The 26789-nt window shown below is 34.1% G+C and overlaps 2 non-coding genes across 2 annotated transcripts; one reads left to right on the forward strand and one right to left on the reverse strand.

Moving 5' to 3' along the window:
- Positions 1-493: 493 nt before the first annotated feature.
- On the reverse strand, positions 494-566 carry TRNAF-GAA (transfer RNA phenylalanine (anticodon GAA)). The gene has a single exon. It is a non-coding gene; the product is annotated as a tRNA-Phe (tRNA).
- A 7626-nt stretch (positions 567-8192) lies between these two features.
- Positions 8193-8264, forward strand: TRNAP-AGG (transfer RNA proline (anticodon AGG)). The gene has a single exon. It is a non-coding gene; the product is annotated as a tRNA-Pro (tRNA).
- The last annotated feature ends 18525 nt before the right edge of the window (positions 8265-26789 follow it).

The raw sequence follows: 26789 nt of genomic DNA on the forward strand, positions 1-26789 counted from the left end.
CGTGGAGATTAAACATGCGACCTTCAAATCTTTAGTTTGACACTCTCCCAACTGAGCTATCCCCGCTAACATTAAAAATAAAAATTCATAAAACTATAAGGTGCAATGAATGCAGATTGAACACAAGACCTTCCAATATTCATTCTGATGCTCTCCTAACTAAGCCATCCTAGATAACATAAAAAATAAATAATCAAATGTTTTAGATTGAATAGTAAAGTTATGCAATAGTCAACTTATGCCAGTTGGATAAAAAACGTGACAGATCTTCTGCTAATTCATTGAGATTTTAAAAAGAAATAATCGATAATGTAGTGAACGTTGATCAAACGTTACCTTTAAATCTTCAATATGACACTCTCCCTGAGCTATCCACGCTAATATTAAAATTGAAAATTCATAAGTAAAGGTATTTCCACTAATTCATTATATTTTAAACATAAATAATCACTAATTTTAGAAAGAATAGTCAAATTATGCAACATGAACAAAGTGCGGTGAACGTGGATCGAACACGTGACCTTCAGATCTTCAATCTGACGCTCTCCCAACTGAGCTATCCTCGCAATCATTGGAAATGAAAATTCATCAGTAAAGGTATTTTCGCTGATGCATTGAGATTTTAAAAAGAAATAATGACTAATTTTTTATTGAATAGTCAGGTTATGCAAAAATAAACAGGTGCGGCGAACGTGGAGATCGAACACGTGACCTTCAAATCATAAATCTTACGCTCTCCAAACTGAGCTATCCCCGCTAACATTAAAAATGAAAGTTTTTAAGTTTTAAGTAAAGGTATTTCCACTAATTAATTGAAATGTTAGAAAGAAATAATCACTAATTTTAGATTGAATAGTCAAATTATGCACACTGAACCATGTGTGGTGAACATGGATTGAACACGAGACCTTCAGATCTTCAATCTAACGCTATCTCAACTGAGCTATCCACACTAACATTAAAAATGAAAATTCATCAGTAAAGGTTCGCTAATTCATTGAAATTTTAAATAGAAATAATCACTAATTTTTAATAAGATATTGAAGTTATCCAACTTGTATAAGGTGCGGTGAACTAGAACACGTTAGGTATTTTCGATAATTCATTGAGATTTCAGAAAGGAATAATGACTAATTTTAGATTGAATAGTCGGGTTATGCAACTAGAATCAGGTGCGGTGAACGTGGAGATCAAACACGTGACCTTCAAATCTTCAGTCTGACGCTCTCCCAACAGAGTTATCCCTGCTAATATTAAAAATGAAAATTCATAAGTAAAGGTATTTCCACTAATTCATTATATTTAAAAAAGAAATAATCACTAATTTTAAATTGAATAAGCAAGTTATGTTTTTAGATTGTATAGTCAGGTAATAAACTTGTATTAGGTGCGTTGAACGTTGATAAAACACGTGTGACCTTCAAATCTTCAGTCTAACAATCTCCCAACTGTGCTACATTTGCTAACATTAAAAATGAATATTTATCAGTAAAGGTATTGGGTACGCTTCTGGAAATTCAACAAAAGGCAATAGTATTAGACCGAGATGCCAGATTTAAATCTCGCTTCTGGAAAATTCAACTAAGGCATTGGGTACGCAGTTATAGTACGACATTCCACCCATAAACAGATGATCAAATAGAAATGCTCAAGCAAATATTGGAAGACATGTTGAGGGTATATGTGATGGATTTTGCAGGAAGCTCGGATAAGTACCTACCCCTTATAAAATTCACTTATAATAATACTTGCCAAGCCACCATACAAATGGCCACATACGAGGTTCTCTATGGACGAAGATTTCGATCCCTTATCTTTTGGGAAAAGGGGGGGAAAACGACAACTATTGGGCCAGAGTTGGTGCAAAGTACCAACGCCACAGTCCAGAAGATTAAAGTTAGGATACAAACCACACAAAGCCGAGAGAAAAGCTATGCAGACCTAAGGCCCAAGGACATGGAATTGTAGGTAGGGGATCATATATTCCTAAAGGTAGCACCCTATGAGAGGGGTGCTCAGGTAGGGTAAAAAGGGGAAGCTAAGCCCTAGGTTTATCCTCCCCTTTGAGATATTAGAAAGGATTGGATTTGTGGCCTATAGAATCGGGCAATGCCCAAACTTGTCTGCAGTACATAATATCTTTCATGTATCCATACTACAGAAAGTATACCCTAGATCGTTCGCACGTACTGGCTCATGAAACTCTCTTCTTGAGAGATGACCTAACGTATAAAGAAGATCCGATTCAAATAATAGACAAGAAAGTCAAATGATTGAGAAACAAGGAAATCTCTCTTGTTAAGGTCCTATGGAAGAATCATAGAGTAAAAGAAGTCACTTGGGAAACAGAAGGCAAATAAGAACCATGTACCTCGACCTATTTTAGAATAAAAACTTTCGATGACTGAAAGTTTTCAAAGGAGAGGAGAATTTGCAACACTTAAGGTCTCCAATAAGAGACAGTGTATAATCCCTACTAGGTTGTATCTAGAAGTAAAGAACAAGTAAAATTGAAAAAACATTGAGAAAATGGTACTTTTTCTAATTTGTATAAACTTCCCGAATCATTAAATTTTTTATAGAATAAGAATTACAAGTTGCTTAAAAAAGAAAGGCTCCGATCGGAGAAGACTTTTCTGGTAGAAGATTCAGAAAAATCAAGAATGAAATTATAGAAATCGTAGACGTTTCAATGGTAGTGGAAAATCCATCTATAAATTATGAATAAGGGTAGACTATTAGGAGCAAGAAGCAAGCTTAATCGAGTACCCAATCAAGAGATACAAGTTTTTTGTTTTGGGGTATCGTGTTCATGGGTTTACCTAGAATTCGAGAACTATAGTCCACTATTCATTTCCAAACTTGTTCCTGCACCTTATAAATAAGTTTATCCATAAGTTTGGTGAAGGAAAGAGGTCCTCAAAGTACTAGTAGGTTTCCACACGAATTAGTCCACGTTAGGTTACCCTCTAATGTTTTCCTAAGCTAAATCCTCAACTCCTAAAGCCTAACCCATGTCATTATGTATAAACCTAGTTTCATCAATAATCCATGTACCAAGTACCTAGAACTATGTGAATAACATGCTAAATAAGTTGCTAGGATCCATACCCATAAGTAACCATTATCTGCGTTACGATGTGTACTAAAAGGCCCCTATTCCTCTTTAGGTAGGATGTCCTGCAATATGTATCATGAGTTGGATGTTATGATAGGCCTACCTTTCCCATCAGCTAAACGAGATGTCCTGCACCACGATTTACTTACCTTTCCCATCAGCTAAACGAGATGTCCTGCACCACGATTTACCAGTAGGATTACATGATTATGACGACACCACTCATGTGTTCATGGGGAGAAAATTGAAGGTTATTTTAGCAAAAGGTTTTCAGGATCAGTATATGATACATGACACGATGACCTCTAAGTTCTAAGATCCTGAAAACATAACAAGAAGTAATATCCTAGCTTAAGGTCGCGATTAAGAACCTACGAGTAGACTACTTACTAAGTTTTACTCACTCCATGTTTATCATTTTTTTTCAAGTAACTAAGAGTTGGTCGTGGATGAGAGTGGACTTTGGAGTGTGGGCCATGGACTAACCTCTATTTTTAATCTAGTATTTTTCGTTCTTCTCTAGATTCAAAATAAGCGAAAAATGATAAAAAAAAGCGATGAGGAATTTGTAGACAAATTATAGATTTTTCGAGAAAAATAATAATAAAATATTCGAAAAGTGGCAAATTACCAAAATACCCCTAGAAGAATGGATAATTACAGAAATGCCACTCCAAGCAAAATCCTTCGAACACAAATTTCAACCGTCGGATCTCCTCCAAAATTTGATATGATCTAGAACGAACACGCACGGATCATCACATCCAACGACTAGTATTCAAAGCCAAGGTCGGTAAGGCTATGATCGGAGTTGATATCTCCGAAAAATTATCCAGAAAGTTCGATATCTAAATAACGAAGATTCTGGAGCTCTCAATGTTGGTTTAAGCTCCTCCTATAAAGTCTGAAGTAGGAACAACAATACGGAATAAGAATCGAGAAAGGTCGATCCCCCAATCGAGGGCAATAAGCGTTTAGATTGTTGGTCTCCTACTCTCAGATTTCTTCCAAATTCGAGAGCAATCCTCCACCATTTCTCTTCAAACTTCTAAATAACGAAGAATCTGGAGCTCTCAATGTCGGTTTAAGCTCCTCCTATAAAGTCTGAAGTAGGAGAAACAATACGGAATAAGAATCGAGAAAGGTCGATCCCCCAATCGAGGGCAATAAGCGTTTAGATTGTTGGTCTCCTACTCTCAGATTTCTTCCAAATTCGAGAGAAATCCTCCACCATTTCTCTTCAAACTTATTCCTACCGTTTCTCAACAAGATTACCCACAAGTTCGATGAAGGAATATAGTGCTGAAAGAGCCTAGAAACCATTCCCCCAATTCAATCAACCATTGAAGAACTTCAAGAAAAACTTGAAAATCCAATCCGAGGATACATGATGATTCGTCGAGCAAGAATGATTCCAATCAGTTTCTACACCTCCTAGGAATGCTTCCATAGAAGACCACAAAGAAAAGTAACCTCGAGAGCGTGTCGAATTGAAGGAAATAGGTTTTGAAATTAAATTGGGGATAAGAGTCGAATTCCTATCTACGATCTCTTTTCCTTCAAATTAAGGATCCTCTAGCTTTAGAGGAAGAAGTTGAGTAAACTTGATGAAGGAATCGAGAGAGGAAACATCGTAAAACAAGCTACCCAAGAGATCGAAAAATCTGGCGTTTCAAGTGAGTTGCATACCGAGAACGATTTTTGGAAATTAACGTCTTACATTCAAAGACGTTCCTCCAAACCAATTCCTTTAGCCTGAAGAAAGGATATGGAAGAGGTTCGATGAAGAAATAGGGCCTTGAAACCCCTAGAATCGGCTACCCAATAAGAAATCCTTTGTTTTATCTCCAGCGATAAATCAGATTTTGGATGAACTTTGGAAGCGAATATCTTAGGCTACGATCCACGAGAAGGTATCAAATCAATCCCTAGCCCTTCCTTGTAATACCCATCTTTAAGTTTCACGAAGAAATCGAGGAGAGAAACGCTGTAAATGTGGCTGTACAGGCCGAGTTTCAGATGGCGACGACGCGAAAAATGCGCATCTTCTTCCTGTTCAGAGGAAGAAAACGATGATATGGCCAGTTCAACTGAACTATCCAAGTCAACTCAAAATTTGACTTTTTCTCGGGTTTTCTCAATTTTAACCCCATTCCAGATCGATTCTCATAGAAAATCTTATGGTTTCAGAAACTAGACACAATAAGGAGTACGTGGAAGGAAATTTTGAAGTAATTTAGATACTGGAAGCTCAAGAATAGACGTCCCAAACGTCGACGACGAGGCAAGTAGCCACCTTGGACTTTTTGTTAAGAAATACTTGTATAAATCGCTTAGATTTTCATATGAACCCTAAACCAAGTATGAATTAAGGATATATGAAAGAAAAACCCAAAGAACCGTGAGTTAAGACCCCAAACCGATCAAATAGCTCGAGATTTAAGTAACGTTAAAATAACCCACTATATGAGCTCTGCTGCCTATCAAATTTTAATACTGAGCATATTATAGTATGTTGAGATCAGATATGAAATTTGGTGGTCATTAGATAAGGATAAGTAGGTAAACCAAGAAATAGTGTAAAATGACCATAGTGCCCCTAAGGTAATTTACCTTCGGTTCATGACCTAGATGACCTTCAAATGCTATGAAATTCATTGGTAGATCTTATTTTATGAAATGTTATATGAATCCTTATCCCAAGAGGTTATATAACGTAATGAAGTTTGGGAGTTATTGGAAAACTTTAGTTAGCAAAACCAAGATATGGGAGAAAATGCTCATCACGATCCATATGACCTTTGCCATGAAGCACGATGTTTATAAGTTTTGTAGTCAATGTTGCCAATGTTTGCTGCACAAAAAAAGATAGGGATGTTAAATTTTTAAGTCTCGTTTGGAATACTAAGTCATAAATTGGGTAACAAAATATTAGGAGCATTGATTAGGGCTATTATTTATAAGAATATTAAGTCATAAATTGGGTAACAAATTATTGTTTTCAACTACATGTCATCTTCAGATTAACGAGCAAATTAAGGTGGTTAATAGAACGTTAGGAGCATTGCTTAGGGCTATTAACAACAACTCTTTAATAAACTAAAATCATACCGTCCACATACTTAAACTATATAAAACTCTCTCGCCTCCCCTATTAAGTTTAGCTCTCCATACAAACTGAATTAAACAGAGGAATCCGCATCTTCATCATGTAAAATTGATGGAATAAGAAAATAGAGAGTTATCCCAGTTTGTTGCCGTTCGTCAATGGAAGTTCCCTTCTCTTGAGCTCTCACGTCCACCTCTTTGCCCTAATCAATCCTTGTTGGTCTTCTTTTCTTTCTACTGTCAACAGCTGCTGGATTAGTGTTTTCTTCTTCTTCTCTGGTTTCACAGCAGAGGCTGCTGCTATGTAATTCGATTTTCTCCCCCAAAATGTGGCTCCTCTCCTCTTGGTCTTCCTTTTTCTTTTATATTGAGCATGGGTTCCCCTTTAGGGCTGAAAAGGAATAAGTAGTCCACATAGGATGTTCCTCATTGGGTAGTCAATGACCCACTTGGACTGATGATGTGGATTTAAAATTTTCATGTCATCCCCCATTTGTTTCCAAATTTGTTACTCCCACATGGTTTAGCATAAATGTCTGAAATTTTACCATATAACTCAACTAAATATACAATTAAGATCGATTTATGCCAAATCATATTTTTTTTTCATGTTAGACCGCAATAAACGATTTCATGCTCACTAAGTACAATAAATGGGTAATAAATGAGAAAATTGTGAATAAGGGTGCAATATTAACTATAAAAAGACTTGATATAACTCTACTTTTAGAGAGTTATAATTATTATAATGGCTACTACCTAAATTATAACCTAAAGTTGATAATTGATGTCCAATTAGCCAACCCTAAATTTGTAATCATTGTGGAGTGATTGAAATTACAATGGAAATAGTTTAAACTCCTAGTACCTTAAATGAAGTTGGTCTCTTCTAATAAAACACGAATTTCTCTTTAATATCATTAATACAATTATGCTTCATCTTGAACCTACTAAACATGAAACTAAAACTGCGTTCAATTTAACTCAATTTTATTGTCATCTTGAATGACGTGTAGAATATATTCTTGATTTACCTCGATATTTCATATTAGTTAAGCTTTTTGCAAAATCACAATTAGACAACAACATAGATGAACTTGGGTCTATTTATTATTTTAAAGAAAATTTCTTTCTCCATCTAATTCCTAAAAACTTTGCAACTAAATTCATATTATGCGAAGAAACAAATTTTTTACTCGCAAGAAGTAAAATATGAAACTTTAACTAAAATTTTATCTAAACAAATTTTATTGCCATACAACATAGATGACAATTGTAGCCTTCAAACAAAAACTAGAATAGTTGTGGTGAACGGGATAGAAACTCTAGTGTTCATCCATAATATATAACCACTACCTAAATTATGACCTAAAAATTTGAAAACATAAGTTGTAGTTGAAAATTACATAAAACAATCCCCTAAATCCAAGAACTCTGTCCAATTAGTAAATCCTAAAGATAGTAGCTAACATAGAGTAATTGAAGCTCCACATGAAGTAATTTAAAGTTCCAGTTACTTAACTAAAGTTTATCTCGTCTTTAATGAAGCATAAGTTGCACTTAAGTTCATGAAATGTTTATAGACTCCAACTCTTAGTACTATTAATGCAATTATATTTCATATGAGTTTGTCATAAATCAAACTATGGTACAATCAATACAACTTCATTTTCTTGTCATACGAAGCAAAATAGAAGAATTAAATCAAACAAACTGATGAACTGAGCCGAATAAATCCAACCCAACCCAAACTGATTAGTTTGATTCATTTGTTGGGTTGTAGTTTATTTGATAACACTTGCATATTAGAACAATTCAATATTACAAGCCTTACTTACAAATAAAATACTAGACCATCAACTTTTTGTTTTATAGTCCCAACAACCGCTCAAGAAAATAGATTTCAAACTTGAGAGAAAAAAATATATTGAGTATGAGCTAAAAATGTTGCATTTTTTTTTGGAAAGGGCATTTGGTCTAGTGGTATGATTCTCGCTTAGGGTGCGAGAGGTCCCGAGTTCAATTCTCGGAATGCCCCTATGTTCATGTCATCAAAAGATGAGCCAACCTAGTGTTATTATCATTTAATGATAATGCTCTTAATATCATTCACTTGTGTAATATATGTCTCAAATGGAACTATCAAACTAAAACTTACACTAGAAAATAAAAAATAAAAACTCCAAAATAACTTCACTTGTGTACTCCACGATATATGTCTCAACCTAGTATTATCAAACTAAAACTTACACTAGAAAATAAAAAATAAAAACTCCAAAATATATGTCTCAACCTAGTATTATCAAACTAAAACTTACACTAGAAAATAAAAAATAAAAACTCCAAAATAACTTCTATGTCTCAAAGAAAATAAAAAATAACTTCCAAAATAACTTCTATGTCTCATAAGAACTCCAAAATAACTTCTATGTCTCAAAGAAAATAAAAAACTTCTATGTCTCAAAGAAAATAAAAAATAACTTCCAAAATAACTTCTATGTCTCAAAGAAAATAAAAAACTTCTATGTCTCAAAGAAAATAAAAAATAAGAACTCCAAAATAACTTCTATGTCTCAAAGAAAATAAAAAATAACTTCTATGTCTCAAAGATGTCTCAAAGAAAATAAAAAATAAAAACTCCAAAATAACTTCTATGTCTCAAAGATGTCTCAAAGAAAATAAAAAATAAGAACTCCAAAATAACTTCTATGTCTCAAAGAAAATAAAAAATAAGAACTCCAAAATAACTTCTATGTCTCAAAGAAAATAAAAAATAACTTCCAAAATAACTTCTATGTCTCATAAGAACTCCAAAATAACTTCTATGTCTCAAAGAAAATAAAAAACTTCTATGTCTCAAAGAAAATAAAAAATAACTTCCAAAATAACTTCTATGTCTCAAAGAAAATAAAAAACTTCTATGTCTCAAAGAAAATAAAAAATAAGAACTCCAAAATAACTTCTATGTCTCAAAGAAAATAAAAAATAACTTCTATGTCTCAAAGATGTCTCAAAGAAAATAAAAAATAAAAACTCCAAAATAACTTCTATGTCTCAAAGATGTCTCAAAGAAAATAAAAAATAAGAACTCCAAAATAACTTCTATGTCTCAAAGAAAATAAAAAATAAGAACTCCAAAATAACTTCTATGTCTCAAAGAAAATAAAAAATAAGAACTCCAAAATAACTTCTATGTCTCAAAGAAAATAAAAAATAAGAAATGAAAATAAAAAATAAGAACTCCAAAATAACTTCTATGTCTCAAAGAAAATAAAAAATAAGAACTCCAAAAGTTAAGAAAATAAAAAATAAGAACTCCAAAATAACTTCTATGTCTCAAAGAAAATAAAAAATAAGAACTCCAAAATAACTTCTATGTCTCAAAGAAAATAAAAAATAAGAACTCAAAAATAACTTTTATGTCTCGAAACTCCAAAATAACTTCTATGTCTCAAATGGAACTATCAAACTAAAACTTACACGACAAAATAAAAAATAAGAACTCCAAAATAACTTCTATGTCTCAAATGGAACTATCAAACTAAAACTTACACGAGAAAATAAAAAATAAGAACTCCAAAATAACTTTTATGTCTCAAATGGAACTATCAAACTAAAACTTACACGAGAAAATAAAAAATAAGCACTCCAAAATAACTTCTATGTCTCAAATGGAACTCTAAAACTAAAACTTACACGAGAAAATAAAAAATAAGAACTCCAAAATAACTTCTATGTCTCAAATGGAACTATCAAACTAAAACTTACACGAGAAAATAAAAAATAAGAACTCCAAAATAACTTCTACGTCTCAAATGGAACTATCAAACTAAAACTTACTTACACGAGAAAATAAAAAATAAGAACTCCAAAATAACTTCTATGTCTCAAATGAAACTATCAAACTAAAACTTACACGAGAAAATAAAAAATAAGAACTCCAAAATAACTTCTATGTCTCAAATGGAACTATCAAACTAAAACTTACTTACACGAGAAAATAAAAAATAAGAACTCCAAAATAACTTCTATGTCTCAAATGGAACTCTAAAACTAAAACTTACACGAGAAAATAAAAAATAAGAACTCCAAAATAACTTCTATTCTTTTTTCTTCTCTCTACAAAATAACTTCTATTATTTTTTCTTTTTTCTTCTCTCTACAAAATAACTTCTATTATTTTTTCTTTTTTCTTCTCTCTAGTAATTTCTATTCTTTTTTCTTCTCTCTCTACCGTAATTAACTATTTTTTCTTCTCTCTATAGTAATTCTATTATTTTTTCTCTCTATACAGTAATTAACTTCTATTCTTTAATTAACTTCTATTCTTTTTTCTTCTCTCTCTACAGTAATTATCGCAAACCCTATGTAAATAATTTAACAAGCGGTCTAGATCTAAAAGATATAATAATAATTGCTCATGGATTTCATTAACAAAGAAAATAAATGAAATAATGATGATACATTCCATAAACAACTTAATATATAGTCATTAATAAGGGCATTTGGTCTAGTGGTATGATTCTTGCTTCGGGTGCAAGAGGTCTCGAGTTTGATTCTCGAAATGGGCCTAACCCAAAGGAATGCATGGCAATGCACCTTCAACTTCTATAAATTTTTCATATATTGAGGCATGGAAAATATATAGACTAGCAACTAAGAATTATAAATCTACTACAAAGGCATTTGGTCTAAGTGGTATGATTATCGTTTTGGGTGTGAGAGGTCTCAAGTTCGATTCTCAAAATGCCCCAACAATATTATATCAAAATGAATTATGCAAGATAATATGATTTAAAATGTGGTTTTTAAACATTGAACCAAGAAGATGAGAATACAGAATGAAACATATTCTTAAAATGTTGTTTTTAAACATTGAACCAAGAAGATGAGAATACAAAATGAAACATATTCTTGGAAGGGCTGGAACCAAGAAGATGAGAATACAAAATGAAATACAAAATGAAACATATTCTTGGAAGGGCTGGACTTCAAAAAGAGCATTGTAAATTGTTCTATTGTATTCTTTCTAGGAACAAAAGAGCATTGTAAATTGTTCTATTGTATTCTTTCTAGGAACAAAAGAGCATTGTAAATTGTTCTATTGTATTCTTTCTAGGAACAAAAGAGCATTGTAAATTGTTCTATTGTATTCTTTCTAGGAACTTTTCATTATGTTGTCCGCTGTCGTCAAATGCGCCCAAATAATCGATAAAGAAGTTTCAGAGAGCCATAGGTTCGAATCCTGTCACCTTGATGTGGTATTCTAAGGGGCCGAAGTGCAAATTCCCAAAGCCTATCCCTGGTCAGGAAGGCAGGCGAACCACGCACACTGAAAAAAAAAGATCTCCTTTTCTATCAGACGTAGAATTGTCATTCTTTTGTCTTTTGAAACCCCTTACCTCATCAGTCATCAGGCAGGTTTTTGGTATCATATATCGAGATAATTATTATGAAAAATCTATTCCACTAGTGTGACTTAGATACCCTTTCTTTGTGGTATCAGCCATGCTATTTGAATAGCCTGAAGTCATCATAGCCTCTCCACCGGTTCCGAAGACTCCTTCGGCATCAATGTGCTCCAATGAAAGAGATGAGACCCTTTCCTGAACCAGAACCGGGCATAAAACGCCGAGGAGAAAGTCGAAAGCGAGCTCTTTTTGCGTACACGCAATCTCGAAACCCAATTAGCTCACGGACTGTCTCCTCAACCCTGGCGAGTATGAGTGCTTTGTAAGAGAGAATGTCGAATGAGAAAGACATTCGATTACGGCAACATTCGCAACTACCAAAGTGCACTAAACCTAGTAGAGATCTTCGACCTAACGACAATGGAACTTCAAGCTTATTTTATCAATCCGCTTTGTACCTTATTGTTGACCGAATCGGATGCATGCCAGGCCTAAATTCTCTCTCAGTCACCTGGAGACGAAAGGATGATCAGATCCAAAGTTTACGAATCGAAGAGAAAGTGGATCTGAGTTCTACACGCTTTCATTTTCAAAAGCTTCGCTTGCCTACGGTACTTTATTCAGGATGTGCAACAATACGGTCATCTCTCAGCCCTGTATAGAGAATTTCTTGATCATTTCCTTGGCGGATAACACAAATGAAATCGTTTCCCTGACCGCCCATCTTATGAGTCCATTCTTGTCTTGTTGGTTTGTTGTACTATTCTATACCTCTCTCGATTGATAGAAAGACGTTCGGAAGCTGGGAGGGCCTATCGTGAGGGAACTTTCCTTTTCATGGTAGGCAAAGGTAAAGCAGGAGCTGCATATATCCACGGTGAGCAAGGCAGAGCGACTCCTTCTTTAAAAGAGGTTGGGTTTTTCGAAACTGTTAGATCCGCTTTCGTTAAAGAAAAAATAGTAGCTCTTGGTTAGGCTGATATTGGTTCGTATGGCAATGCGGACTCGACTTAGGATGAGGATTTCGCTTTTCATACTGCTGCTATGAGCCGAAAGAGCTGGTAAGCTATCTCGCTAACGAAAGGAAAAAGCAAGTATGCGTTGACCTCTTTAGGACCGGTTGCTTCCTCTTTTTGTTTATACGTTTGGAGAAACCTGCTAAGCCCGTCTTTCTTACCAGGTGTGATTCAATCTTTCAGCTCAAACTTTCCTATCGTCCGACGGAAAAGGTAGGAGTACGACTACCTTTTCCTTTTCTTGCCCGAGCCAAGGGATCATTCAGTTTCTACCAAAAAGTTCGCTATCTATTAGTTGCTGTAATCGAATGTATTTCTCATTTCATGTTAGCTCCTCCAAGAGCTTCCTGGTCCGTAGTAGACGAAATCTTGAACTTCTATCAGACTTATAGCATTGCCTGGTGAGCTCGCCGTTGAGGGTGTGCCTTACAGGAGATCGAGCAACCTTTCTTTCCATACCTGGTATGCTTTTCCGCTTATTGTGCAACTAGCCAACTAGCCAAAGAGAGAGGGATCATGTCAATCAATTTGTATGTGCATTTTGTCCGTCCTGTACTTGCTTGCTTAGCTTTCTTATCCAACATCTCCGGTTTCCCTCGAACCAAGAGGTCCTGCTTATCTATACCCAACAGTCACACTTTCAGCCGAAAGACTGATTTTTTTCATAAAGTCGGTTCATAGATCAAGAAAGAATGAAGCTGCTTACAGGGACGGTTATGCGATACGTCTTTTCTTACTCGCCTTTTCTTTAACTATCAACCTAGCCATTCTCGCTTGTTACTTTAAGGGGTCTCCCCACTGTAGATTACTCGGATTGGTTCCCGCGTCCCTGTGCCAAAAAGGATGGGCGAGTTTGGTTTGAGTGTTCATCGATTGGGTGGATCCATTTGCTCTGGGGGGGGGGGGTGAGACGAGGTGTAGCGAAGTCTGGTCAGCGCATCTGTTTTGGGTATGTTATCCGCTAAATGTTTTAGGAAAGGGGGTACAAATTTTCTACATAGGTCTTCTATGGTCACAATTCTTTTAAGAAAGATGCTCCCAAATAATCGGTGAACAATAGCCTTTAAAGAAGTTTCAGAGAGCAAGAAGAGGCAGAACAGAGAATAGGAGTGAGTCGTGCAATGAAGAAGGAACTAGTAGGTTTAATTTGGGTTCGTTTGAACTAAAAAACGAACCAAATTTTTTCAAACAAACCCAAATTCAAGACTCACTAGCCCAAAGTTTGGTTGATAGAGATACGAACCCAAAGCCAACACCTCTACTGAAGAAGACATCTAACAAAGCCACCAACCAAGCCAATTATGACCGCGACATCTGCCCTTACACAATTTGTCAATATCTCTATCAACCGGCTCTTCATAAACTCAACGTTGTAGGATGAGGCTGACTTTAGGTCTCCCGACGCACTTCTAGCTGATCACAGTATTGAGGAGTCTTTTCCAACCTACTAGGAGCTATTGAAAATCACTTCTCGGTTTGTTAACTCATCAAGTCTTCTCTGTTGGTGTTTATCCTACTTTCTTCGCTTGAAACAATTTCTTCTTTGCATGATGTTATACCACCTGCTTTTACTTGATGTTTTCTTGGTCGGAATAATAACGTTTCAAGTTACTGACGTGGACAACAGGGTTAGTCTGTATCTATAGGAGCAATTGGATCCTATATGATGTCTTCCTAATCTTGTGGATAACTTCGACTAGTCCATAGAATTTTCGCACCAGTCTTTGGTTAGTGTTGCTTTGAACTCAAAGTTGATCTGACCTTAACTTATCATAACTCTCTATTTGCTTTGAAATTATCGTGGTCGACCCTTCTTTACATCCGTCTGGATGGTATTTTTGCGTGAACATGTGTTGCTTTAGTGGTTTGTTTTTGTCTCCCTTCTTCAGTAGAGGTGTTGGCTTGGTGGCTTTGCCAAGCATTTGAGTGATCACTGACAAGAGCCTTTGCAGGTCAAATAAACCCGACTGTGAACATGCCATTTTGCTATTTGTAGAATTCAACTAGCTCAGGCTGAGCCACATGACATCTATTTGTGGTAGGCGACATAAAACTAATCTTGTGATTTATCTCTCTTGGTGGGGTTAAACCCAATATCTGACCTTCTTGTTTTGGGTCGTGGTGTTCATGTAGTGGCAATAAAGTTTTTGTTGAGGTTGGCACACTTGAGCTTCCCTTTTCAAATACAACAATGGCAGCAAGTGTAGATTCATCATGGCTAAGATTCTTTCTCAACTGTACTATCGTCATCATTTTCACCCCTCTTGGTTGATGGATGTTTGTCTGAATGATCGTTGGGTTAGACTCCGTTACTACTAGGCATTTTTCTAGGGGCATGTACATGACTTTGTGTTCTACCAAGATGTCAATCCCTGACTATTTGGGCTCTAGAAGGTTGGATATGAAGGATGACTATTTATAGTAAAAATCTGATAGAGATATATATACTAAATAATTCTATATAGTAGGCGGTTACATATAGTATAGCTATATATAATAAACTGAAATCATATGTATACCCATTAGTTAGTGCTTCCTAAATGTACATTTCTCATTCTCCATATCCTCTCATTCTCCATATCCTCTCTTTGCATACCAGAAGTCATTAATACAAAATCATTAGTCAATATTTCTTCTCCATTAGTCAATATTTCTTCTTACATTTTCTCTATCACGTTCTTTGTGTTTATTTAGATCAAGTGTGTGCGTTGTTTTGTGATTCTAATAACTGGTATCAGAGCGAGGAGAGATTCACCCCGATCTGTGAAGATGGAAAGTTCAAAGACTGGAATTGAAAAGTTTGATGGATTCTATATCAGTTTCTAGAAGATGCAGATTGAAGATTATCTGTACGAGAAAGATATTCAGGAACCCATTTTGGGGGTGAAGCTGGATACCATGACCACGGAGGAGTGGAAGCTCAAGGATTGTCACGCCATAGGATTAATCTGGTTGACGCTGTCAGGGAACCAAAGAAAGTGCGATTGGAAATGGTCCATACAGACGTTTAGGGACCATCTCCAGTTTCTTCATTTCTAGTACCAAAATTTCATGGATTAGAGGTCTAGCCCTGTGCAACGACAACTCTCTGTTTTCCTAAGGCTAGTCAGATATCTCATGACCACTCTTTTCCTCCTCACCATATCTAGACACTATAACGTTGATCCAGTATTGTCTTATATAGTTAGCGTTCACTCTTTAACGTTCAAGGACATTTTATAACTACCACGAAAATCAAAACATACAATAAATTCATACAAGTTTTACAACATATCATATACTGCTTACTTGGTCGCGGAGAGACGTGTCATCGAGCTGAGTCATAGAGATATACGACTCTTTATCCTAAGAAAAAATCTATATAATTTAAAATATGGCTGCTCTGATACCAATATGTCACAACCCAACTTTTAAGGGTTCAAAACTCAAATAGAAACTAAAATTTAGAGTGAAAATAAATAAAAATAAAAGTAAATTAATATAAAATAAGAAACTGTTGTAAATTAATTCAAAACTTTCAAATCTGACTGTTCCTTAACCAGATTCAAATCTAGATTCTTGAACTCCTAGTACCATAAATAAAGTTGGTATCCTCTAATAAAACAGTAATTTCTCTTAAGATCATTAAATTCTTATAGACTCCAGGCTCAATATCATTAATACAATTATGTTTTATCTTGAACACGCCAAACATGAAACTAAAGTGCGTTCAATTGAACTAAATTTTATTGCATCTTGAATGATATGTAGGGTATATTCTTGATTTACCTTAAAGTTCTTGTGACATGACAGTTCATATTAGTTAAGCTTTTTGCAAAATCACAAGTTAAAAGACAACAACGATGAACCTAGGTCTATTAGTCAATTCAAAGACAATTTCTTTCTCCATCTTATCGATAATAATAGTTCAACAAAATCCATATTATGCAAAGAAACAAGTTTACGACTCATAAAAACAACTACCTAAATTATGTCCTAAAAATTTGAAAACATAAGTTGAAGTTGATAATTACACAAAAATTTCCCTAAATCCATGAATTCGTGTCCATTTAGTAAATCCTAAAGATTGTAACTAGCATATAGTAATTGAAGCTCCACATGAAGTAATTTAAAGTTCCCCTTACCTAACTAAAGTTTATCTCATCTTTAATGAAGCATGAATTGCACTGAACTTCATGAAATGCTTATAGACTCCAACTGTGAGTACTATTAATGCAATTATGTTTCATATGAGTTTGTCATAAATGAAACTAAGGTGCATTCAATACAACTTTATTTTTTCTTGTCATACGAGGCAAAATAGAAAAATTAAATCAAACAAACTAATGAACTTAACCGAATCAATCCAACCAAAATTGATTAGTTTGTTTCTTTTGTTGGGTTGTTGGTTTATTTGATAACCCTTGTATATTATAACGATTCAACTTTTCGTTTTATAGCCCTCCAACTACTAAGAGAAAAATATATTTGAGTAGAAGCTAAAAATAATTGGTATACAAGAAAATGCATTTGGTTTAGTGGTATGATTCTCACTTGGGGTGCAAGAGGTTTTAAGTTCAATTCTTGAAATGCCCCTATGTCTAAATCTTTTCTTATCTAAGGACTTCATATTCGAAATCAACCTAACTTCATATTCGGCATTTTACACTTACAATCATGCTCTTAATACTCATAGTCTTTCTTAACATCTCATCCCAAGGCTTTATTCTCCAAGGTATTCTCCAAGACAAATTCTACATCCAAGGACTTCACAATACGACAAAATACGACCTTAATACCTAGGCCTAAGGCTTCATACATACAAGTGGTATAACAAGGGCATTAGGCTTCATACATACGTTTCAAGTGGTATAACAAGGGCATTTGGTCTAGTGCTATGAAAGTTCAATTCTCAAAATGCCCCTTCAAGAGATTGTAGTATGAAAGACATTTACCAAGTAAATAAATACATTAAAATAACACAAGTGACACATATGTAAACTATGTTATTAATATTTTATTTCTATTACATCTTTCCTTATTTATGAAATAATGAGCGGAGATATTTTTCATTTTCACAATTACTGATGACGAGAGGTTTAGGATTTTTTAATGTAAGAATCGTGGAGATGTAGCTCAGATGGTAGAGCGCTCGCTTCTGATGTGGAAAGTACGGAGATCGATACCTTGCATCTCCAAATGAATCGATCACTAAATATATTATTTCTTTTAAATTTTTTCTTATTTAGAACATAATGAGCAGGGATAATTTCTCATGTCACTATTATTGATGACGAGATGTTTAGAATTTTGTGACGTGAGATCGTGGGGATGTAGTTCGAATGGTAGACCGCTTGCTTTGCATGCGAGAGGTACGGGGATAGATACCACGCATCTCCAAAATAAAACTATCTATTATTAAATATATTATTGAAAATTATTTCTTTTCAATTTTTCCTTATTCATGATAGGTTGAGTAGCGATATTTCTTCATTTTCACTTATTGATGATGAAAAATTTAGGGTTTTGTGATGCAAGAATTGTGAGGATGTAGCTTCGCTTAGCATAAGAGAGGTATAACTTAGCATACAAGAGGTACGAGGATCGATACCTCGCATCTCCAAAAGAAACTATTTATTATTAATATTTTATTTCTATTAAATATTTCCTTATTTATGACATAATATGCAGAGATACTTTTTCATTTTCACAATTATTGATGAAGGGACGTTTAGGGTTTTCTGATGTCAGAATCATAGGGCTGTAGTTCAAATGGTAGAGCGTTCATTTCCCATGTGAAAAGTACGGAGATCAATACTTGCATCTCCATTTGAATCGATTACTAAATATATTATTTGTTTTCAATTTTTTCTTATTTAGGACATAATGAGCTGGAATAGTTTTTCATTTTCACTATTACTGATGACGAGATGTTTAGGACTTTGTGACATAAGAATTGGGGGATATAGCTTAGATGGTAGAGCACTCGCTTTGCATGCGAGAGGTATGGGGATCAATACCCTACATCTCCAAATTTTCTTCATTTTCACTATTATTGATGATGGGAATTTGAGGGTTTTATGATGCAACAATTGTGGAGATGTAGCTTATGATGGTAAATAACTATTTGTTATTAATATTTTACTTCTATTCAATCTTTCCTTATTTATGACATAATTAGCGGAGATATTTTTTCATTTTCACTAGAATTGATGACTGGACATTTAGGGTATTTTGATATAAGTATTGTGGGAATGTAGCTTAGATGGTAGATTGCTTGCTTAGCATGCAAGAGGTACGGGGATCGGATCGATACCCCATATCTCCAAAAGAAACTATTCGTTATTACTATTTTATTTCTATTCAATTTTTCCTTATTTATGACATAATGAATAGCGTTATTTTTTTATTTTCACTATTATTGATGACGAGATGTTTAGGATTTTGTGACGTAAGAATCTTGAGGATATAGCTTAGATGGTAGAGCGTTTGCATCCCATGTGATGATGGGACATTTAGCGTTTGCATCCCACGTAAGAATCTTGAGGATCGAGTTGTACGGGGATTGATAACCTGCATCTCCAAAAGAAAGTATTTAATTTATTATTATATTTTTTCATTTTCACAATTATCGATGCCCCGCATCACCAAACCAAACTATTGTTATTAATATTTTGATATTTTTTTATTTTCACTATTATTGATGATGGGACATTTAGGGTTTATGATGTAGAAATCATGGAGATGTAGCTCAGATGGAGAGCGCTCGCTTTGCATGCAAGAGGTACGGGGATCGATACCCCGCATCTCCAAAAGAGAGAAATTATTTTTTTAAGTATGAGTTAATTTAACTTGTTATGTATCCGTGGGTACGAGAGAAAAAGAAAAGATACTTATATAAGGATTATTATATCATTACGGCTATGCCATTTTTATAGATAAAAGAGAGTAATGTCCCACCAGCACATATAGAGAAAGGAAAGATACTTGTAGAGATACTTATATAAGGATTATTATATCATTATGGCTATGCCAGTTTTATAGATAAAAGAGAGTAATGTCCTACAAGCACATATAGAGAGAGGACTTATTGTAAGTAAAGAAAGCAATCTAGTAGTTATACTGCTACTTGTGAAGAGGGAATTTGATGAATTCCTCAAAAGATAAGAGCTTATAGGATGGCGGTAGCGTCCGATGCATATGACGGAACTTCTTCACAATTGCAATATCTGACCAATGAATATTATTGTCATTTATAGCTTCTATCACAATACTATAAAATTTGGGGTCAAAGCCTATATGGGACTGAAAAGACCATTCACCACACACTTGTAAATTAAATTATATCTACCACCTCTGAAATTTTCCACGGCAAACCTTCCAACAGCTTGCACTTCTTCATCATTGACATCCTTAATTGGAACTAGATTTTAAGGCAAATCTTCTCCACGACTCACTTTGGAACACTTTTATAGATAGTTTCAACAAACTTACTTTTCTCATGAATACTTTGGAGTTCAATATTTATAGTTGGAGAACGCTATTCAAATTGATATGGTCGAATCTTACAACAAAGTCTAATTGAGCCTCACTCTATTAGGAGATAGCCTCGAATCAAATTCTTTAGTTTGGACAATGGTTGCATTGTTTTAGTCAAACAACCGAGACTAGTGTATTACCAATAGTATAAACAAATAATAATTAAATTTATGAGTAAAAGTTTGGATAGGAGTTTTATTAAATAGGTACTTAAATTATATCTAAAAATAGATAAGATTTTTACTTTTTTTTTTATTTTTTTTATATACATTTAAGAGAACAAAACAAAGATTCAAGAAGATGTCATTCCTGCCCTGTTTTAATTTTTATTCTTTTTTATTTCTCAAAGATTAAAAAAAAAAAAAGTTATCATCTCTCAAATATGGTTTGTTATTTGATTATTTTCTCTTGAGTGAATTTTAAGTGAAACACATTCTCTACCCAAGTAATTGCAAGATGCAAGCTTCATACCAAGAGGAATCAAAGTCCGAAGTATCAACGTCCTTCAGTGTCAATTTTTATTCTCCATCTCAACATAAATTAAACTTATTTTCGTGAAGATATCTATTTATAAAAGCAAAATATCTCAGAGTCACAAAAATAAAAATGAGATATAGATACGGGACATAAATATGATACCAAATAGATATGATAACTGTAAGGATTAGATTTGATCGAGTTATTTGGATTAGATTTTATCTAGTTATTTGAATTAGATTTGATTTAGTCATTCTTCAATTGGATGAGAGATTTCTCCCAATTCTTCTGATCTTTCCAGTTTTCTTTTTCTGTTCCTAACATTTTGGTATCAGAGTCATGCCTTAAACTAGTTAAAACTTGAAGCAGCAGTCTTCTACGTGTGTCATAATAAAAGTATGTCGATGGAGAGTCCACTTGTGCAGTCTGCTGGAGGAAGGAGTTAAGGTCGTGGAAGCTTTAGGGGCAGAGGAAGGGGACGAGGCAGACAAACCTTCAACAAGACCATAGTGGAGTGCTATAACTGTCACAAGCTAGGACATTTTCAATGGGAATGTCAAAGCAATACCAGACGAGGCAGACAAACCTTCACAAGGCCATAGTGGAGTGCTATAACTGTCACAAGCTAGGACATTTTCAATGGAAATGTCAAAGCAATACCAGACGAGGCAGACAAACCTTCAACAAGGCCACAGTGGAGTGCTATAACTGTCACAAGCTACGACATTTTCAATGGGAATGTCAAAGCAAGCAGAAGGAGACAAACTATGCAGAGAGTCAAGAAGAGATGTCGCTGAGGCTTACGTGAATATGAATAAGGCCAATAGAGAAGATATGTGGTTCCTTGACTCGGGATGTAGCAATCATATGTGTGGGAAGAAGGAATATTTTTCAGATTTTGATGGAAGTTTCAGAGATTCAGTGAAGCTGGGCAACAACTCAAGCATGGTTGTAACTGGAAAGGGTAATGTACTGCTGGAAGTGAATGGAATCATAATGATATTCACAGGAGTGTTCTATGTGCCAGACATGAGGAACAATTTGTTGAGTATTGGTAAATTGCAAGCAAAGGCGTTACCTTTTTGTTTCAAAATGGAACATGCAAGGTGTTTCATCCTGAGAGAGGCTTAATCATGGAGACAAAGATGTCTTTGAATCGAATGTTCGTATTGCATGCTATATCTCAGCCTGTAGCAGCCGTTCAAACTCAATTGAAACTTTTGGGGAAAAGTGGTTCAAGGTCTTTGTCAGACACTCACCGCTCCAATTCCTATCGCCATAGTCAGAGAAGCAGAAGGGATCCAAAGTTCTTCCCCCTATCATTCCACTACCAATTCCAGGAGAAGCAGCCGTTCAAGTTCCCTCAGCCGCCAACGCAGAAGTAGGTCTTCCTCGTTATCTCCTTTCCCCAAATCGTCCAGTTCCAGTCCTAGTCGTGCATCCACTGATCGGAATCATTCCATAGAGAAGCTTAAGAAAGAGGAAAAAGAGAAGAAAAGGCGTGAAACAGAGTTGAAGAAGTTAGAAGAAGATGCAGCTAGGAGGATGAAAGAACTAATTCAGAAGAATGTTGAAGAAAGGCTAATCTCTGAAGAGACTAAATTAGAAATATAGAGGCAAATAGAGGAAGGTCGCACGAAGTTGTTTGATGATGTTGATGTGCAGCTTGAGAAAGAGAAAGAAGCCGCTCTTACTGCTACAAGAAAAATAAAAGAACAAGCACGAAAAGAGAGAGAAGAGCTAGATAAAATGCTGGAAGAGAATAGAAGAAGGGTAGAAAAAGCACAGCGACGATTAGTTCTGGAGCTGCAGCGGAAGGGAGAAGAACAATATTGTGAGCTCGAGTTGATTCAGAGACAAAAAGAGAAGGCAGCTCAGATAACTAAGCTAGATGATAAGAGTTTGAGTTATGTTTTGCTGGGAGTTAGTGAAGAGTCAAAAGCTTACAGACTCTATGATATAGAAACGTTAGATGAAAATAAGGATATAGAAGCGACAGATGAAAATAATGATATAGAAGCGGCAGATGAAAATACTGCAGAGGAAAATATTTCATCTGGCTCTTTGGCTGAAGCAAGCTCTCCTAGCTCGAATAAGGCAAGGATTAAGAGACCACCAGTCTGGATGAGAGACTATGCAATAGGAGAAGTTTTTTTTTGTAAAGAAGATGATGAAGCTCAGCCATGTTTACCCCTACTGAATCTCCAAACTTTGTAAACTTTAGAGAAGTATTGAAGAGTGAGAAATGGAGGCAAGCGAGGGATCTGGAGCAATAAATAGAAATGGCACATGGGAATTGATGAAGTTACCTGGTGGAAGTTTGGTATGAGGTCGTAGATATAAACTGATTACTATTCGTGTTCAGTTTAAGGGAGGGATTGTTAGGATTAGATTTGATTGAGTTATTTGGATTAGATTAGATTTATTTATTTGAATTAGATTTGATTTAGTCATTCTTCAATTGGATAGAGATTTCTCCCAATTCTTCTGATCTTACCGTTTTCTTTTTCTGTTACTAACAGTAACATGTCATTCTTTTATTTCAAAAAATTTATCAACTTTATATTAGAAATAAATTCATATAAATAAGTTTATATATTTGTATACTTAAAAAAAGCTTAATGTATGTTTCACTCTCAAAATATATTCAAAGTCAAGTGTCTGATACGATGGATTATAAATTTGTAATGTATCCATTGTATTAACAAGTATTCAGTACATGGCCAACACGTGTCAGATTAGTGAAACTAAGTTATTCTCATGCTCTCTTTACACCCATTTAAAGTAGTTTGAAAACTAGCATGTAAAATATTATAATTGACTAACTACAACTTCAATTTTGTGCTTTAAAGATGGTTTTGACCCAAGAGAAAAAAAAATCATTAATTTAGTACATGGTAGCAAAGATGGACATGAGAATGAGTTATTCTCATATGGAAAGAGATTTAACCTTAAGTTATATCTCATATCCTCTCTTAACCAATTATTTAGTTTTATTTAGTATGTTTTTAGAAAGATACGTCCATCAATAGCAAAAAAATAAAAAAAAATAAAATAAATAGAATACATTAAATTAGCGAAAAGTAATGACTAACATAATTGAAAAAAAAAAAAAAAACATAAAGGATGAATTGATTAAATTGGCTAATTGCTAACATAATTAAAAAAAAAAAATGTAACAAACACATCAGAGTAAGATTAGGAACACAAGTAAAAAAAAAAAAAACACACAAACAGCCAAAAAATCAAGATTTGGAAAGTGTTAAATAGTTTTGATATATAGACATTTCAAGATCTTACTCGTGCAATTTTCCCATGAAATCTAACACTAGAGCATCATAAAATTTAGAGAAATGATTGAAATTGATGTCATGTTCACATAGGTTGACTTTAATACAAAAGATAAATCGAACTTTCTTAAGGATAAATTGGGGACACCAGCCTAAGCTAATCAGGTAGGTGGCCTTACCATCCGTATGGTTATATTTGATGTTGACTGTGCTCGTGGTTCTGCAAGTGTCATATATATTGATATGTATGAAATGTTTGTGAATCGATATGCTTATGATATGTTATAATATGTGAATTGTATGATAATACTTACGGTAGCATGTGTTCAATGGTATATTTGAGATAGGATACGAGAAGGATGCACTAAACGTAATGTAACGATAGGAGTAAGACATGTTCATGAAACGTTATGGTTTGGTTACGTATTGAAGTGTTATGGGTATGACAGATTGATAACAACGATATGGTCACGATGGATTCATAAAACAATACGATTAGGTTCTGGGTAGAAAGGGATAGGATTATGATAGATTGATAGAACGATAGCGTTAGGATACGTTCCTGTAACGTTAAGACTAAGGTACGTTCAGGTAACGACACAACTATGATATGTCTAAGGACGTTAAGGCTATGATAAATTAGGGAAGGATATAATCACGAAGTTTTTACGACATGATATGATTATGATACGACGTGTGAAGGACAGATATATATCCAACAAGTGTCTAAGAGGGACGTGAGAATAAATTATTCTCGAGCTTTCTTTACATCGGTCAAAGAGTATTTGATAAGCTTTCAAAATGAAGGGTTTTCTCTTTTCTTCTTCCTTCTTTCTCCCTTTTCACGTTTATTTATTTATTTTTTGAAATAAAAAAAAGTTTAATGTGAGAATGAAGAAGTTAGAAAGGAGAAAGAAATGAATGTAATAAAACTTTTCCGTCGGTAGGAATGGAAATGGTGAATGGGTCCTTGACGATAGTCGACCGCTATACTCTTGTTTTGGATGTAAGTGATGATTATCAGCAATATGAGTTGTGTCAATACCACACCGTTATCAAGAGGAAGTAAAGTAGAGTAGAATAGATCAAACGATCCATTTGTTGAGAGTACTGTAAGAGGCACACAATTAAGAATGTTGGATATAACTACTCTTTCACATCTGAGGGATGAGTCTCAAAGATCCAACTACAATATCAAAGAAACTTCGGGTGGTAGCGATTGCTTGCATTGGTGTCTCTGTGGTATCCCAGACACATGTAACATGATTTTTCTTGCTCAAATATAGCTTCATTTGTCTTAAAAGTTCACTTTTGAGTAATCCTGGAAGGCTTCTTAATTTGCAGCCTCGGTGAAGATGATCACTCTGAGGTGGGTTTGTTAGTGATGATGCAATTATATAATCACGGTTTTATATCAATGGTTCCATTTATATCTATAAATGAAATTTGTGGTGTATTTTTTGGAAATTCAACAATAATCATCGGTTATTTGGTTACCATTCTAAAGAAATTCAACTTTCGACCTTTTGTGAATGCTCAAAGCTACTTGCAAAGTACTGTTGATTATGATCCATAATACTCACGGACTCGAAATTGAGGTTTGTTCATGTTTGGAAATGTGACAAACAAAAACACAAGATGCTAATAATATTGTTTGTGATTGTTGTTGTGAATTCTTCATCCTTGAATACATATTTTGGTTGGCTCATGAATTTTTCCATCTTTTAAAAATATTATTTTTTTAGTTCGGGCCTAATTTCATAATAGGCTATTGAATCACAATATTGCAATATTTTAAGTTACTTTTAAGATTAAAAGTTCATGAATAAAGTAATTATGGCAAGTTCTTTTTATGCATCTTATTTTAATCTAGCACATAAATGCTTCCTAATTATTTTTTTTTTTTTTATGAATTAGGTTATGAAGATCATTTGAATTATAAACGCTTTAATTCAAACAATATTTAATAACTAATCATTTTAATATTTATACTCAAATATACTAACAAGTACTAGTAACACTAGTCTCAATGACTTAAAGAATACAACTATTATCTCAAACTATAAAGAATTTAATTCCAACCTATTCTAATGGACAAACGCTTTATTAGACTCTATTGTAAGATTTCACTTCATCAATTTAAGTAGCATTCAACTACAACTATAAATATCAAATTCTTAAGTATTCATGAACAAAATCGGCCTAACAATGTCTCTTGGAACTATTTACCAAAGGTGTTAGAATGAGCCGTGTGGAAGGGTTGCCTTTAGATGCTTTAGTACCAATTAAGGATGTCAATATCCTAGTAGTGCAGAATGCAGGAAGGTTCGTAGTTGAAAAGAATAACGAGAATAGTGGACATCGTTTCATCTACAAGCGTGTGATGAACGGTCTGGTTGGTATGACTAGAGAACGTTGTCCTCGCAAAATTTATATTATTGTGATAGAAGTTATAAAGAACGATGATATTCCTTGGTCTTCTATTACAAAGGTGCAGAACTTTTAAAGAAGTTCTCGAGTTCCTTGTCCCCAAGTAGCAATACAACTACTAGAATGCTATCTCTACTTATAATAAAGCCCTCTCTCTCGAAATATATATGTGTGTTTGTGGATGTATTACTCTTTTATTAACTTTTTAGTTTTAAAATAAATTAATTTTTTAGTTTAAAATAAATTGATTTTTTAGTTTTAATTTTATTCCTAATAAATTAATTTTGATGTTGTGTTATGTATTTTAATAAAATTAATATTAACTTAATCAACAAAAATTTGTTTTTTTTTTTTTTAAATTATAAGCTAAATTAATAAAAATACCATTGAACTTTGCACTTTATCTAAAAAAATACTCATA

Source organism: Cucurbita pepo, chromosome 10, assembly GCF_057944985.1.
Source record: "Cucurbita pepo subsp. pepo isolate OVF chromosome 10, ASM5794498v1, whole genome shotgun sequence".
Classification (NCBI taxonomy): domain Eukaryota; kingdom Viridiplantae; phylum Streptophyta; class Magnoliopsida; order Cucurbitales; family Cucurbitaceae; genus Cucurbita; species Cucurbita pepo.